We start from the raw sequence: 14,100 nt of genomic DNA on the forward strand, positions 1-14,100 counted from the left end.
ATACCTGTGAAGAGTCAGTGGTATGTAGGGCTCGATCGATGGCCGACCCTCATGCAGCACAGTAACGTACTTCACCGACGGGCGTGGCGTCCCATTTGTGATTGCAGCCAGTTAGCATCATGACACACAGCCGCACTACATTGATGTAATTGTGAATGCAAGCGTTCACAGAAGCCTTTTCGACGTAATGTTGCAAGTGAGGAATTCGAAGGCCAGCATTTTGGGTTTTGAAGTAGCGGCGAGGATACGCCCACAGGTCTGGCTGGAAATGTAACGTTCTATTGTAGAATGTCCTTGGGACATGGCCCATAACGAGCAGGCAATGAATGATATGAATTGAATGGGATGCGCAATAGCGTAGTGGACGATAAGGCAGGACGTTCCCAAATCCATCTTGCTTCACAACACTACAGATCCGGCCAGGGGCACAGTGGTTTTTGCGGACTGCATTACGCACAGACGCGATGGAAGTTTCACATATTATGTGAGTGAATATTCATGCGTTTTCATTGCGGGATGAGGGAATGATGAATGGATGCATGGACTGATGATTCCGTTTAGGGTCTGCCATGTACATGGGTTTTTTGATTCACTCCCCTTCCCCTGCGTTATGTGATGCAAGGCTGCCATAGTGGGACATACGTCTATCTGCCCTTGTCGGATCCTCCCTGTCTCGACGCGCCTTCATACACTTGTGTCTAGGCACGTTACTAATCCCATGTCATGGGTTCTATCTTGACGGACGCATGCACAGTAACCGACGTTGCCAATGGTGTATTTAGCTCGATTGGTTTCGTTATGATTCGATACTGATTTAGGGGTGTGTATATTCCTTTGGAGTGGGCTAGCATGCATATGGGTGTGGATTTGGTGTGTTGAATGAAGATTGTAATGCATCATGAGTCCCGTAATGCAATCGGTTAATTTGTGTTTCTTTTGGGTGACAGGTATCTCCTGCCCTATTGCAGATGCCATCTCTACGCCACTCCTCCAGATGGTTTTTACTCTCGACTCCTGCAGCTTCGGGTGAATCAGTGGAGCACCATTTCGATCTTATGGGACGATCGCCAATGGGCCACATGCCCTTACGCTGTACTGGTGGCTAGGTGCAACATTTCGGCCTTTCAGCTCGACTAGTGCCTGCCTCATGGGACGGACCTGCGGTTCTTGCCGCTTCCATGTTGCCTTTTGGAACGTTGATGTAGGCCCTGTGTGCCATGATGGTACAGGGCGTCACACAAGTGGAAGCCGGTCAATTATTGCAGATGCAGCCCTCGGTGATGATGGTTGTTTTGGTGGTATTTTGCAAATTGCTGTGGGGCCTTTGTCATTTGGATGTGCATTTAAATTGTATTCCGATATTTGTCGTGTTGCGTTGTTCTTTGCAGGTGATGTGGCGATTTTCGCTTTGTGGCGGTATGTATTGCGAGATGATCTGCATTGTGTTCCGCCTTCTGAGTTGAGTTGTGTGGTACAGTACTGGCCGCGTTTGCCTACGTAGCACAGTATGGTCACGGATAGGGGCTGCCATTGTGTCTGTTTACATGATGTGCTGTTCAGGGGCGGGGGATTGGCTTTTGGCCGACTGGTGCCTGTCAGCCAGGTCGATTGGTGGAATGATGGGTTGTTCAGAATGTGGCTGGTCACAGGTGACTGTGTTTGCGTGCGTTTGTTGGAGGGGGACTGGGGTCATGTCCATTGGAATAGCTTCTGTATTGATGCCATCTGTGCCCTGCAGCTCCCATCGGCCCCTCTTGGGATGAGCCTGGCTGCTCAGTCACTCTGCCGACTTGTGTGGTACATGCTTCTGCTGATGGTTGGTTTGTTTACTGGCATGAGTACAGGGCTGGTGCAATCCCCCTCAGGATGCTGTTTTGGATGTTGCCTTGCGCTGGTGGCAAGCGATGGGGGACTACTGTTGTTTTGTGTCATGTGTTCTTGATTTTCATTTTGATGTATTGTACCTTCGCATGCCTGTGCTGCGTCAGTACGGCTATGGTGACATGCCGTACATGGATGCCCACTCACGGGGCGCTTTGAGCCCCTGCATGCTTTTCTACGTTGGCATGCATGGGTGAATTGTGGATTTCACTGGTTGCATAGTGTGAGTACATTGCGCCTGCCAGGAGTTGTGCAATGAGGCCAGGGAGTGGAGTACAGGCACTCAGTGGGCCATTTACGGTTGGTTCACGTTGCCGTATTTCTCGCCATGGCGGAATGGTACTTTACGACGTGCTTGATGGCGTTCAGTACATGTCCGCTAGGGTCAGAATTCGCGTACCGTTGCGCCATGGCGGTGATTCCGGTTTTGCAAGGCGCGCGTGCGCGTACTTGGTGCAGTTAGCGTTGCCGTTCACTGCGGTGTCGCTAATGGCATCGTACTTTACGGTGACGGGTCATGATCGCAACGAGCGGTGTTCGATGGCGGTATTGCATTTCCGCCATCATTTTTCCATTTCCGCAAGGGTCGTAATGAGGCCCAATGTGTTTATGTGGTGCTTTTTGAATATGTTTGGTGTTTTTATTGTATGATACAATAATGTGAGATACCCCCTGAGTTTTTGGATAGTGCTGATGGTGACCGCGTTCGCCTGCGGAAATGCGCACGGTCCGTGGAAATCAAAATCACTAGCAGGACAGGGGGTTTAGTATATTCTATGTTATATAAATATAAGGTAAGGGAGTCTTAGTAAACAATTATCAGATTTCCATTATCTATATTTATATTCAGTGAAAAAAAATGTAGTTAAAGGGATGTTATGGTTAAGTTACTCTACAAAAAAACTATGAAATTCAGTGAAAAAAACTTTGTCAAGGGGATGTTATGGTTCCAACTAAAACCGAAAAACCCTTGAAATTCGCCAGTTACGGTAAGCTAAGCAACCATAACTCATGCTACCACCGTGCACTGCTAAGACTAACACCCAGAACATCAATAATGACATCACAAATGTCATTGATGACATCACTGATGACATCACATGTGCATTTACTTTTCATGAAAAGTCTGTTCAAGGGATTCTTATTGTAATGTTGATAAAAAGTGTCAATGATCATTAGAATAAATGTCATGAGGTACGCAGTGCATTAAGCAATGCATTGATATAAATAGCATTCTATTATGAAGTTCTTTCCAGTATACTAAGCTGCTCTTGTAGAACCGTAGGAATTGAGTGTAGCATACATGATGGAGGTGTAATACTAGTAATCTTGCTATGTGGAATAGTGAAATGATAAAAGCTTTCTTATTAGAGTTTAGTATACTGTGAAACATTTAATAAGTACCTAATAAAACCCACTTGCTACATAATTGCATTATTGCAAACAAAACACAGGCAACAACACATACAAATATGAGCATATACAGGGAGAATGAAGTAAACAAAAAAAACGCAGTATTACCAGACAATCTCCATAACCTAACTGATTATCTTCATGCACAGAAATGATTGCTGTGCTTCAAAACTACTACTTCCCTATGTATAACTATCACATGATGTGAGTAGACCCTAAGAAAATTATTGTGAGTACAATGTATACAGGTATGAGCATATCCAGGGAAAGTACAGTAATAAAAAAACAACAGAACTATAAGACAGTGTTGATAACTATACTGATTATCCTCATACATAGAAAGCATTGTTGTCTTCCAAGTCTGTGCTTTCCCCTATGTATATGTTTCATATGCTGTGAGTGAACCCTGAGTGAATTACTGTAAGAACTCATTTGAAGTTATAAGTCTACAAATGTAGTACTTTTAGAATTTTTAGTTCCTGACTGTTACTGTAATCAGTGATGTTATCAATGACATTTGTGATGTCATATTTGATGTCCTGGGTGTTAGTCTTAGCAGTACACGGTGGTGGCGCGAGTTATGGTTGCTTAGCTTACCCTAACTGGAGAATTTCAAGGGTTTTTCGGTTTTACTTGGAACCATTACATCCCTTTAATAAAGTTTTTTTTCACTGAATTTCATAGGGTTTTAGTAGCGCAACTTAACCATAATGTCCCTTTAACAAAGTTTTTTTTCACTGAATTATATATATACATATATGTGTGTGTGTGCATATTTTATGAAACACCCTCATTGATGAGTAGCAAAAGCTTGATGCTGCAATATTTCGCACACACGGCTGTTTCCTGGTGTATGATTGATTCGTTCTGGGTCCTCCAAAGCACAAGGTCTGCAAGAAAGTCTGAGCAAAGCACACATCTGAGGCAGACCTGATTCCGTTTAGAGATGTGCTCTATTAAAGGTCGATGAAACATTCTCCCCTACACCATAATCAATGAAAGCAATTCTACAGCTGTCAATGAAGGCCGCCTAGCTTGGTACCGTGCCTGCTTTCCATACCACGAATTCTCATACCTCATTGTATCAAGGGCAGGTGGAACTCCGAGGCTAATCCTAATAAGCTGTTAAATCTTGTCCAAAAGAAGCACAGGATTTGGGCGGGCTTTACGAGCTGTTTCTTTTTTTTTTCTTCTCTTCAAACCAATGCAGGAAACAAGTCGCCGAGTGCACCTGGATATGTTTTGAAAAACAGTGATGGAATAAGGCCGCGCGCTGAATAAGAGTGGAATCTGCCCTCGGGATGGCACCTACCAACAGGCCTGAGCGCATTGATGAAACTGTTCATGTGGAGCAATTGCTGTCAATACAATGAGCACGGGGCGGAAAGAACAGTACGTATCAACCGCCTGCTCGAAAGCCTCTGTTCTAATGCGCTGGGTAAGCAGAACGCTGACGCAATGCAAACGGAGATCATTTCGTTTCACTTATTTCCACGCAGCGTTTCATAGAAGCATACACAATAGACCCGCTCGCAACATTTCAGAGCACCGGCAAATAGAAGTGCAGTCAAACAAACGTCAAAACAAGGGACGAGGATGTTGGTAGTGTATTTAAAACTAGCAGCATTTCAGCAAATATAGGGTGTTGGCACTTTCTAGAGTTATAGTTGAAATGTGCCGATCTCTCATTCTGTCCCATGTGAGGCGTGAGTAATGTGTTCGGTTGCATGTTTTTCATTACCTTCTGAGACTTGGGGCCTGATTTACAAAAACACGTTTGAATGGGAAAACCCTACTGAAAAAAAACTGTGTAAATCGGGCCCTTGTAGTTTAGTGTTCGTACATGGAAAAGTAAAACTGCAAGAACTAGACTACAATGAATACAACCAGGACTGAATGTTTTACCCAAGAGCTCTGGGGGTGAAGGGGAAAGGGAAACAGGTAAGTTCACTGCCTGTGGCGTTTGGGTCAGTGGTGCTGCCCACATGGCATGACAGATATCTGCTGGTGGATGGGTGTGAGGGGGGGCACTACAAATCATAGAAACCCCTAGGATGTTTAGCAGTTTACTCTGGGTTGCTGATCTGGAAGGCTTCCGAGGCATTGATGGTGTTGGGGTCCAAGAAAGGGCCTGTAGTCTGAGATGGATTGATGGGGTATTTGTTGTTGTGGACTGGTGGTAAGAGTGTCACATAGCTGGCAAGGGCCCCTCAGATGTAGGGTGGTAGGAAGAGGGCTCCAACGAGTTGTTTGGAGAGTTGAGTCTCCATTTTGGGAGTTTGCTGTTGGGCAGGGTGGAGTTGGGATGCTCTTGCCCCAAACCTCCCTCCTCCACCCCCTTTTGTTTGGGGAAGTGGACTTGGGTTAATTTATGGGAGCCAGCAACTACTGCAACAGGATGTGTGGCCAAGGGATATTCTCAAGCCTCCTGAACCAGGACATGCAGGAGGTTGGGGTTCCTGACTGGGAGGGCATGGGTGCCGTGGGAAGAAAATGAGGGCGGGATGTCAGGAGTTATGAAGACATAACCAGAGCTTTACTCATACTCAGCAAGTCTTGGAGCAACAGGGTTGCTTAGATGGGAGAGAGTTTCAGTGCTGCTGGCAGCACGGTTGTATCAGGTAGGGTTGCATCAGCAGCGTTGGAGTTCTCTGCACCGTGTGCCAAGCCAAATAGGGGTGTAGGAGGATGGGGACTCGTCCAGCATCTATCCAGGTGAATGATGTGCCTGATAGGGTTCAGAACCGGAGTAGAGGGATAAGTAGTGGTTTCTAAATTGCTACTGAGCCTCTCACACTATTACTAAACTAGCAGTGATCTCAATCATAAAGGTACACCAGGCACAACAACAACAGTACACCTCCTTCATCTCTTTATGATAGCATGGCAGACTGCACTCTTCAAAGAGGTGCGAGCCACCAAAGAACCACCCAACACAAGAACATTACTTTGATAACAAACTAGTCTTTGATTAAATTAAAATGTAAAAACATTATTTTAAACCATAAAAACCCACTCCTGTAAAGAAATACACTGGATGTTTAGACCTTCAGTTGAAAGTGGCTCTATGGGTATGAAGACAGGGGTACATATGAACTGTCTTTTGTAGCAATGTTCACTTTTAAGCATGTCTTAAAAGTTAAAGATTGAGGTCTTAAATGTCTCCAGAGCTCTTAAAACCAAGCCAAGGGGACAGAACCACTACACATACCATTTGGACTTGTTCTGGTGGGGAAGGTTTCTATGGGGTAAGTTGGGACGAAACGTGGAGCGGTGGTGGGTGGAGTTAAATGGGTGAGGCATTGCATGGCTCAAGGACAGGCTCCCATGGGATAGAAGATGTCAGGGCTATTGAAGGTGAGCATGCGTCAGATCAGTGGGCAAGGCATTGAATAGGAGGAGGCTTGATGGCACCTCTGTGATCAATGAAATAAATGGAGGGGCTGGGTATGGTCTTCCAGGTGCTAACTGAAGAAGAAGGGGTGCTGGAATTGGCCCCTTTGCCGAACATCCAAAGCTGTGCAGACGATTAGCTCTGTGTGGGTATTGACATGTTAGCACGGTACAAGAAGAGATGGTGGGATGAGTAGAACTCATAAGGTTATGAGAGGTATTCAGCTGTGTGTGTGTGTGGTTTCAGGGGTTGCAGCCAACTATGGAGGGCAATGTAAGGGTGGCATTTAGGGGATGGGATGGGGATGGGTTAGGCTGAAAATCTGCATTAGGTCGCAACCCAGGTTAGCATAGTTTCTTAAGCCTTTGACCTGTCACATTAAAGCAAACTTTTATGCATAATCTGAATGTCAGTGGTGCATGTGCCATCCCTCCCAAAGGGCCATGGACTTAAGATAGTGGTTCTGCCTGCAATACGTGGGGGCTTTCTATTGCTGTGTGGGTTGTTGTGTTACATCAAAACATAGAACTTTCTTGAACATTTTTCAGTTTTCTCAGCATTGTTGATCCCCTTCCTCCCTCCCATAGTGGGGTCCCTGCCCTTAAGGGTGATATTAGTAGTGACAGGTGGTCACTTGATGGGGCATAGGCAATAGTGGCATGCGATTTCCATGTTTCTGGGTTAGGAAGTTTCTACTGGTAAGATGCTGGAAGTTTTGTGTCGCAGGCCGATGCAGTTAGGGGTTACATTTGTAATGTGTTATGAAAAGAATGTGCTTTTGCTGTAGAGATGGGTGTAGTTGCCTCAGGACAATAGAGAGAGGGAGTGAACTTTGTTAGGAAGGGTGCTTTCGTTGAGTACAGGATATTAGGGAGGGACTGTAAACTCTGTCTGGGTGTGGACAAGCTAGCATGTGGGAGAAGAATGTGGGGAAGGACTAGACCTCAAAGGGTTAAGAGATGTAGACGGGATTCAATTGTGTACGTTTTTTTTACTGCTGAATATTCTGGGTGTTATTCTCTTCTCGTGTTCTTCGTTGTCTTATCTGTTATGTTCTTTGTGTGCTCTGAGGCCTATGTGCGTGTGGCGCTCTATAAAAAGTAAAATAAATAAATGAATAAACAAATAAAGTCATTGGGTTTGCAGCCATGAAATGCTATGGGCATTTGACATGGGTAGAGTGATTTGAGGGTGGCATTTACTGGAGGTGGATGGGTTAAATTGACACTCTAAGTTGCAAGGCCCTTGGTCTATGAAGGCAGCATGCCAGGTTAGCATGTTTTTGTGCGCTTTTGATCTAACAGATTGCAGCAAACTTTTACACGTAAATAAGGCCAAGGCAACTGCTATGCTTGTGCCACTGCCCCAATTTGTATTCAAGGCAAAACAAGGAGGCTTGGCATCTCACTAATCGGTTAAGGGTAATGAAGGCAAGTCAGTTGACTATTGCTCACAAGAGTCAACGATTTACCCTCTGCCTCTCCTCACACAATATCTACAACCCCTTCTGTGCCTTTTAAATAACTTTTTGCGTGTGATTTTGTGATATTTAAAACTACAATAAAACACAATAAAAGTAAAAATACAGCACAGTTTAAACAAACAACATTACAATGAAAGTGCTCTTACTCATGTCTTTCTCACTGGGTCCTAACATGATGAGGCCTTTGATAATGATGAACACCACAGCATACTAACATTCCTAACCACCATATCCATCACTCACTAACTCCAGGTGAAATTCAAAGTTACTAGCATTTTGGCTGGTTCATACAAACAGAACTTTCCCAAAGCCTTTTGGAGTTTGGGTGAGTTCAGTATCAAAGGTTATAAAAAAGGCATGTGTGGTTGGAGTTTATGCTCATGTGCCCCTCATCTGCTCATCTGCCCCTACCTGTGCTTACAAACTCAGTCTTGTAAGCACAGGTAGGGGCAGATGTTTTCTAAGCAATTAAGGAACTGAAATTGTGTTTAGTTGAGGAAGAACTATTAAACTGAGATATGGTGTCATTAAGCCGGTCAGATAGCGCAGTGAGCTGAGCCCTAGCCCCGATATCTTTGCAGAGACTGCTGTGGCAGGTTCGAATCCTGGCTGGATCATCTCAGTCCTTTATCCTTCTGTTATTCCAGCGCTCTGAGACCTATGGGTGTGTACCACTATATAAGAAATAGATTATTAAGGGAGATTTATAAAGTTAAATTAGGATTTAGCTGAACAAATGGTAGCATTTTAAAAATAGTATAGATAATTGTTGTGTAATTTATACAGAGGACAGGAACCCAGTGACCCTCTTGAATGACATGCACCCATTTTAAATGGGGCGAGTGACAATACAATGAAGAGAATGTTATAGAAATATTTGGAGACATGACATTCCATGCATTGGTTGTAGTTGAGTGGGGCATATTTGTGTACTAGGAAACAGAACATCTTACAATCGTTTAGACGTAGAAGATGACATTAATGTTCTGTAATTGAGCATGCCACCTTTTTGTAGTGAAACAGAATACAAGAATAGAGTTAATCAATTTGTATTTTTATTCGTTTTATTTGTATTGAGGGCCTGGCCCAGAGGCTTCTGGGCGCATTTCTTAAGAGTACATGGTTACAGGAGATATAAAGAGTAGTTACACAGTAACATACAGACAGTAGGAGAGTAGGCAAACACATGTACATTAGATATTATCAGGTAAGTTGGGTAGTATTACATTTGAAGCTGCTAGCACTTGACAAGGTTACAGGTATTACATTTGAAGCTGCTAACACTTGACAAGGTTACAGGTATTACATTTGAAGCTGCTAACACTTGACAAGGTTACAGGTATTACACTTGAAGCTGCTAGCACTTGACAAGGTTACAGGTATTACATTTGAAGCTGCTAACACTTGACAAGTTTACATGTATTACATTTGAAGCTGCTAGCACTTGACAAGGTTACAGGTATTACATTTGAAGCTGCTAGCACTTGACAAGGTTACAGGTATGACATTTGGAGCTGCTAGCAATTGACAATGTTACAAGCGAGTACATTGAACAGATGCATATATAGAGTTACAAACGTGTGCAAAGATAAGTTAAACTAGAATGCCAACAAGGTAAATTCGCAGTGGGAAGAAGAAAGTATGTAGGTAGTTTCCAGATGGGAACAAGTGAGGAAGGTGCGGTAGCAGTAGACCTAGTAGGATCAAACCTAGGTGCGGGCCTGGGCACAGTCTTGAGCAGAGAGCCAGGTTTTCGTTTTTCTCTTAAACGTGTGTTAAGATGGCTCAGCTCTAAGTAGGTTAGGTAATGTATTCCACAGTTTGGCAGCGAGAACAGGGTAGCTGGACGTACCTGCTTTTTGCAGCTTGAATCAATAAATTAAAGAAATAATTCTGGTGTTGTATAAGGCGCTGTTGACACCGGGAATTCCGGTTCAGAGTACTTCCAAATTAATCTTACGTTGTACCTGCTTTGTTTCCTAGACATATGTATTCAGTTGAACTGGAGTGATGAACGGATGAGTCGATCTGACTTGGGTATTGAACCACTGACACAGCATTGTGCTTGAGTTATTTGAAGGCAGGAGTTTACATTAATTGGCTCTAAGTGTGCCATGTTTTGATGGAACAGACTACCAGTGAAGAGAACAACGTGAAACAAATTGGAGGTGAGAAGTGCATGACTAAGAGGCTGTAACAGAGTGTGTTATCTTTTTGTGATTAGACAAAATACTAGTGAAGAGAAAACCATGAAATTATTTAGTGGCAAGACATCATTTTCAGTGGCTGCAATCAAAATATGTTTCCACAAAGGGCTTCACAAGTAGTGTCCTTTTTTTCCATACAGTTAAGGGGGAGGGTTTAGAAAGTGCACAAATGTTGTGTCACACAAAGGTTGTCAAGAAGGTTTCTACAAAGATTTTCGCTAAGGTATTGCGTTTTCTCGTTTTGTCGGAAGGAGAGAGGTTGAAGGGAAATGGCTTCCAAAAACAACCACATAGGGAGTGTCACAAGGGTTTATCTTTTTTTTCCTTTTTCGTGGAACGAGTAAAGTTGAAGTGAACATTTTAAAAAGAATCGTAAAGGCGATCTCACAGAAAGGTTTTCACATTAGCTATTGATTTTTCCTTGTTTTTGTGGGTGGAACGTTGAAGACAAGTGATACAATGTGGAAAAAACACACAACACAGGCTGCAACACATGCTTGCCTGCTCTTTCCTTAAGTGGCTTTTCTATTTATTGTTAGTTTATAATACACCCACTGCAAAAAAAGTTTCAAGGACAAGAGGGGCCAAAAGCAGGAGACTGAGAGTTCACTGTCTTGGGGCATTGGTATCTGGTAAGTGAAGAAAATAATAGTATGGTGGTATTCAACAACCTCAATTAGTTAGGCTGAGAGTGTACTGATGTGTTCTCTTCTTCTGTCCACACTGTTTGTCAGGAAGCCTGCAAGTACTGAGAGGGGTAGGAGACATCACAACATGTGACAGGAACTATCTAGGTGCCAGTGAAACCAGTTAGGAGGCTAGAGCTGGTGCTGTTTGTAGGTCGAAGAGCCCTCTAAACAAGGGCCAGTGCAGGCTGGCAACCCAGCATCAGAATACATCTGGTTTGTTTCAGGGATTTTTCCACGTTTCACAAAAGAGGGCAATTCCATAGCAACCACTCAAAGTGATATGAGTTTGTTTAGATTGCCAGGTCCGACTTTTGTACAAAGAGAGTCTCCTCTTAGATGCTGAAGGCTTGTTTGAAACGCCAGGTCCTCAGGAGTTTTCTAAATCTCAGTAGCCCTGCTCCTCCTACTAATAGCCAGGCACACACCACAAGGCCTCTACACTTCTCTCAGGATTTAGGGCTTCCTACCTCAGCCAAGTGTCCCAAAAACCCTCCCATTCACTGGGACTCCCTCCTTCAATCTGTTACTTATTCTCTCATTCTTGGGCCCTTCTGTTGTGTTAATCAGGCATATGGTGGCCTGCTCACCCTGCCACAGCCATGGATATAGTGTCTTCGTCACTAATCAACATCAGGAGATAGGGGGTTTCTCTCTCTCTCTCTCTCTCTCTCTCCCTCTTCTCTCTCGCTCTCTCTCTCTCTTTCTCTCTCTCTCTCTCTCTCTCCCTCTCTCTCTCTCTATATTCAATGTAGCAAACAACCTCTTCTGGATGCCTGCAGCTCTCCTCTGCTGTTGCAGATCACCTCTTATAGGGACAGAGTTAGTCCCTCATTTACTACTGCTCACATCTCTCTTCTCTTGGGTCAGGGTTCTTTTTCTCTTTCTTTTGGTTTCATGGGGCTCCCATCCCCCTCAATGGAGATCACTCCTTTCCTAGGGTACCAGGGGCTCACCTCTTCTTCACAGGAGGACACCCCACTTCTATGGTTCTGGAAATCTTCTCCTCCAGTGGAGCACATCTCTCTTCTGGAGTTCAGGGGGTTCTTCTCCCCTCACTGGAGCACACCCCTCTATTAGAGTTCAGGTTGCTCCTCTCCCCCTCACTGGGGCAGTCTCCTCTTTCTGGGTTTCAGAGAGCTCCTCTCCCCTTCACTGATCAGGCCCCTCTTTTTGGGGTTATAGGGGGTCTCTTCTCCACACTGAAACACACCCCCTTCTGGGGTTCAGGGGTTCTTCTTTCCCCTACTAGCGAACACACTTCTCCTGGAATCAAGGGGATTACCTGCTCTCGTGCCCTCCCGCTTCCACAGCAAGCTCCTTTCCTCAGCTCCCAGCATGTTCAGGCCCTCACTGTTCTCTCATTGTCTGAGGCACACATTTGAATTGATTGGTTAATTGGCTTCCCATTGCAAGCCAGGAAAAGGAAGTGTTTAAAAGGCTGGGTTTGGGGAATAGTTCAGGAATGATCCTGTCAGTCCTACTGTCAGATGGACCAGGGACTGGATGCAATGTTGGCACTGTGACTTTGTCACACCACTCAATCCCACATTGCACTCCCTGCCACTCCCTCCACACATAATACCATCACTCCATAACCATATCAAACCGCAAGGTTTACACCAAGGGGTTCATAGAGAAGACATGATTCCTGAGACAACTAGCCCTATTACCTCTCTGTATATGGAATACAATATTGCATGAGAATCACAAATCACCTGGAAGATGCATATGCCATTAAGGGCCATTCCATATTCCATTTCTATCCATTTGTAAAGCAATCCACCACCACAGAAGTGGTGCTGAGGCCCAGAGGTAGAGCTCATAATTGGTTAGTGACTAAAGACTTGCAAGAACAACCAGGATTTAAATTTACAAGGAAAGTCAGAGGAGGAAGTACAGAGGCAGAGGACAAACAAATTGGAGTTCGAGAGAGTGGGGAGCTTAACAAGAAAAACATAATTACATGAACACTAACATTTGGGACTTTTGACCAGATTTAAAAAATAAGAAAAGGGAGCAAATGTTGTCCCCAAGCTACCCTCAAGTCCCCAAACTACCTCATTGAGAAACCCAGACTCTCCAGAGGCCTACAAACCATAAAATGTAAGGGCATTTGCAGACTTGAACTCCACCGTTTAAAGAAGGAAAGAACCAGAAGACAGGCCTTCTCTGTCTGCACCCTTCCCCTCCCCATCAATATCAGAACCTCCCCTTAGCTTCTTGATTTCAGGATGGTGTTCAAGGCCATCTTTGTAGACAAATAGATTTTCCCCTTCACCTAGGTCTAGACACCCTCTGCTCCACACCTAAACTGAGACTTGGAGATCTGCTCCCCTTGTTTTCTCCCCTGGTTGCATGTAGATGTCTTACTGCCAAATTGGCCGCCCTATCCCATCACCCATTTGTAGCTCACTGCTCCCTTGTATCTGTGCTTACCTGACCATTTTCTTCCCTCCATGATTTGTAGTGTTTCATTTCATCCCGAATCTAGGTCCATGCTCAGCAAATACCCTAATAATACTACTAATAATATTAAAATTATTTTGAACTGGATGAACTGTGTAATAGATAACCAGTGAAGTGTAATCAAAAATTGAGTGGTGTGGGCAGAGCCACAAAGTCCAACAACAAAATGGACCCACCCATTTTAAAGTAATTAAAGATGGATTATCAAGAGAGGGAGACTGAAGTACAAAGAATTATCATAATCAAGTATGGATTTTACAAAGGATGGTCAAGCAGCTGTCCAAGCAGATAATGAACAAAAGGGAGCAATCTGCTGCAGCAGGTGAAAGTAAAACAAACGATGAAGGGACTTCATGAATATGGAGGAGGAAGCAAAGAAAATGTGAGAGGAACAGGGCAAGCAACAACAGTAGAAGGCCAGAACCGGGAGCACAAAGATGTAGCTTGACTGTAAAAAGAAATACAACACTCTCTGTTGTATCAGAATTTAACATAGGGATATTGTGTCTCATTCACATGGATATGGCTGACATTCAAGGCAAAAACGACACAGTTGCAGAATACACG

At 44.1% G+C, this 14,100-nt stretch overlaps 1 long non-coding RNA gene across 4 annotated transcripts in view; it reads left to right on the forward strand.

The window, feature by feature from the left end:
• The first annotated feature begins 4,481 nt into the window (after positions 1–4,481).
• Positions 4,482–14,100, forward strand: part of LOC138467091 (uncharacterized) — a 44,982-nt gene continuing 35,363 nt past the window's right edge. The window contains exons 1-2 of one of the 4 annotated variants that reach the window (XR_011268025.1): positions 4,482–4,732; positions 10,155–10,339. This is a non-coding gene — a long non-coding RNA (uncharacterized lncRNA). The remainder of the gene's footprint in view (positions 4,733–10,154; positions 10,340–14,100) is intronic. The other 3 variants (XR_011268023.1, XR_011268027.1, XR_011268026.1) reach the window with 3 other exon arrangements.

Source organism: Ambystoma mexicanum, chromosome 4q, assembly GCF_040938575.1.
Source record: "Ambystoma mexicanum isolate Mex_15411 chromosome 4q, UKY_AmexF1_1, whole genome shotgun sequence".
NCBI classification, from domain to species: Eukaryota; Metazoa; Chordata; class Amphibia; order Caudata; family Ambystomatidae; genus Ambystoma; species Ambystoma mexicanum.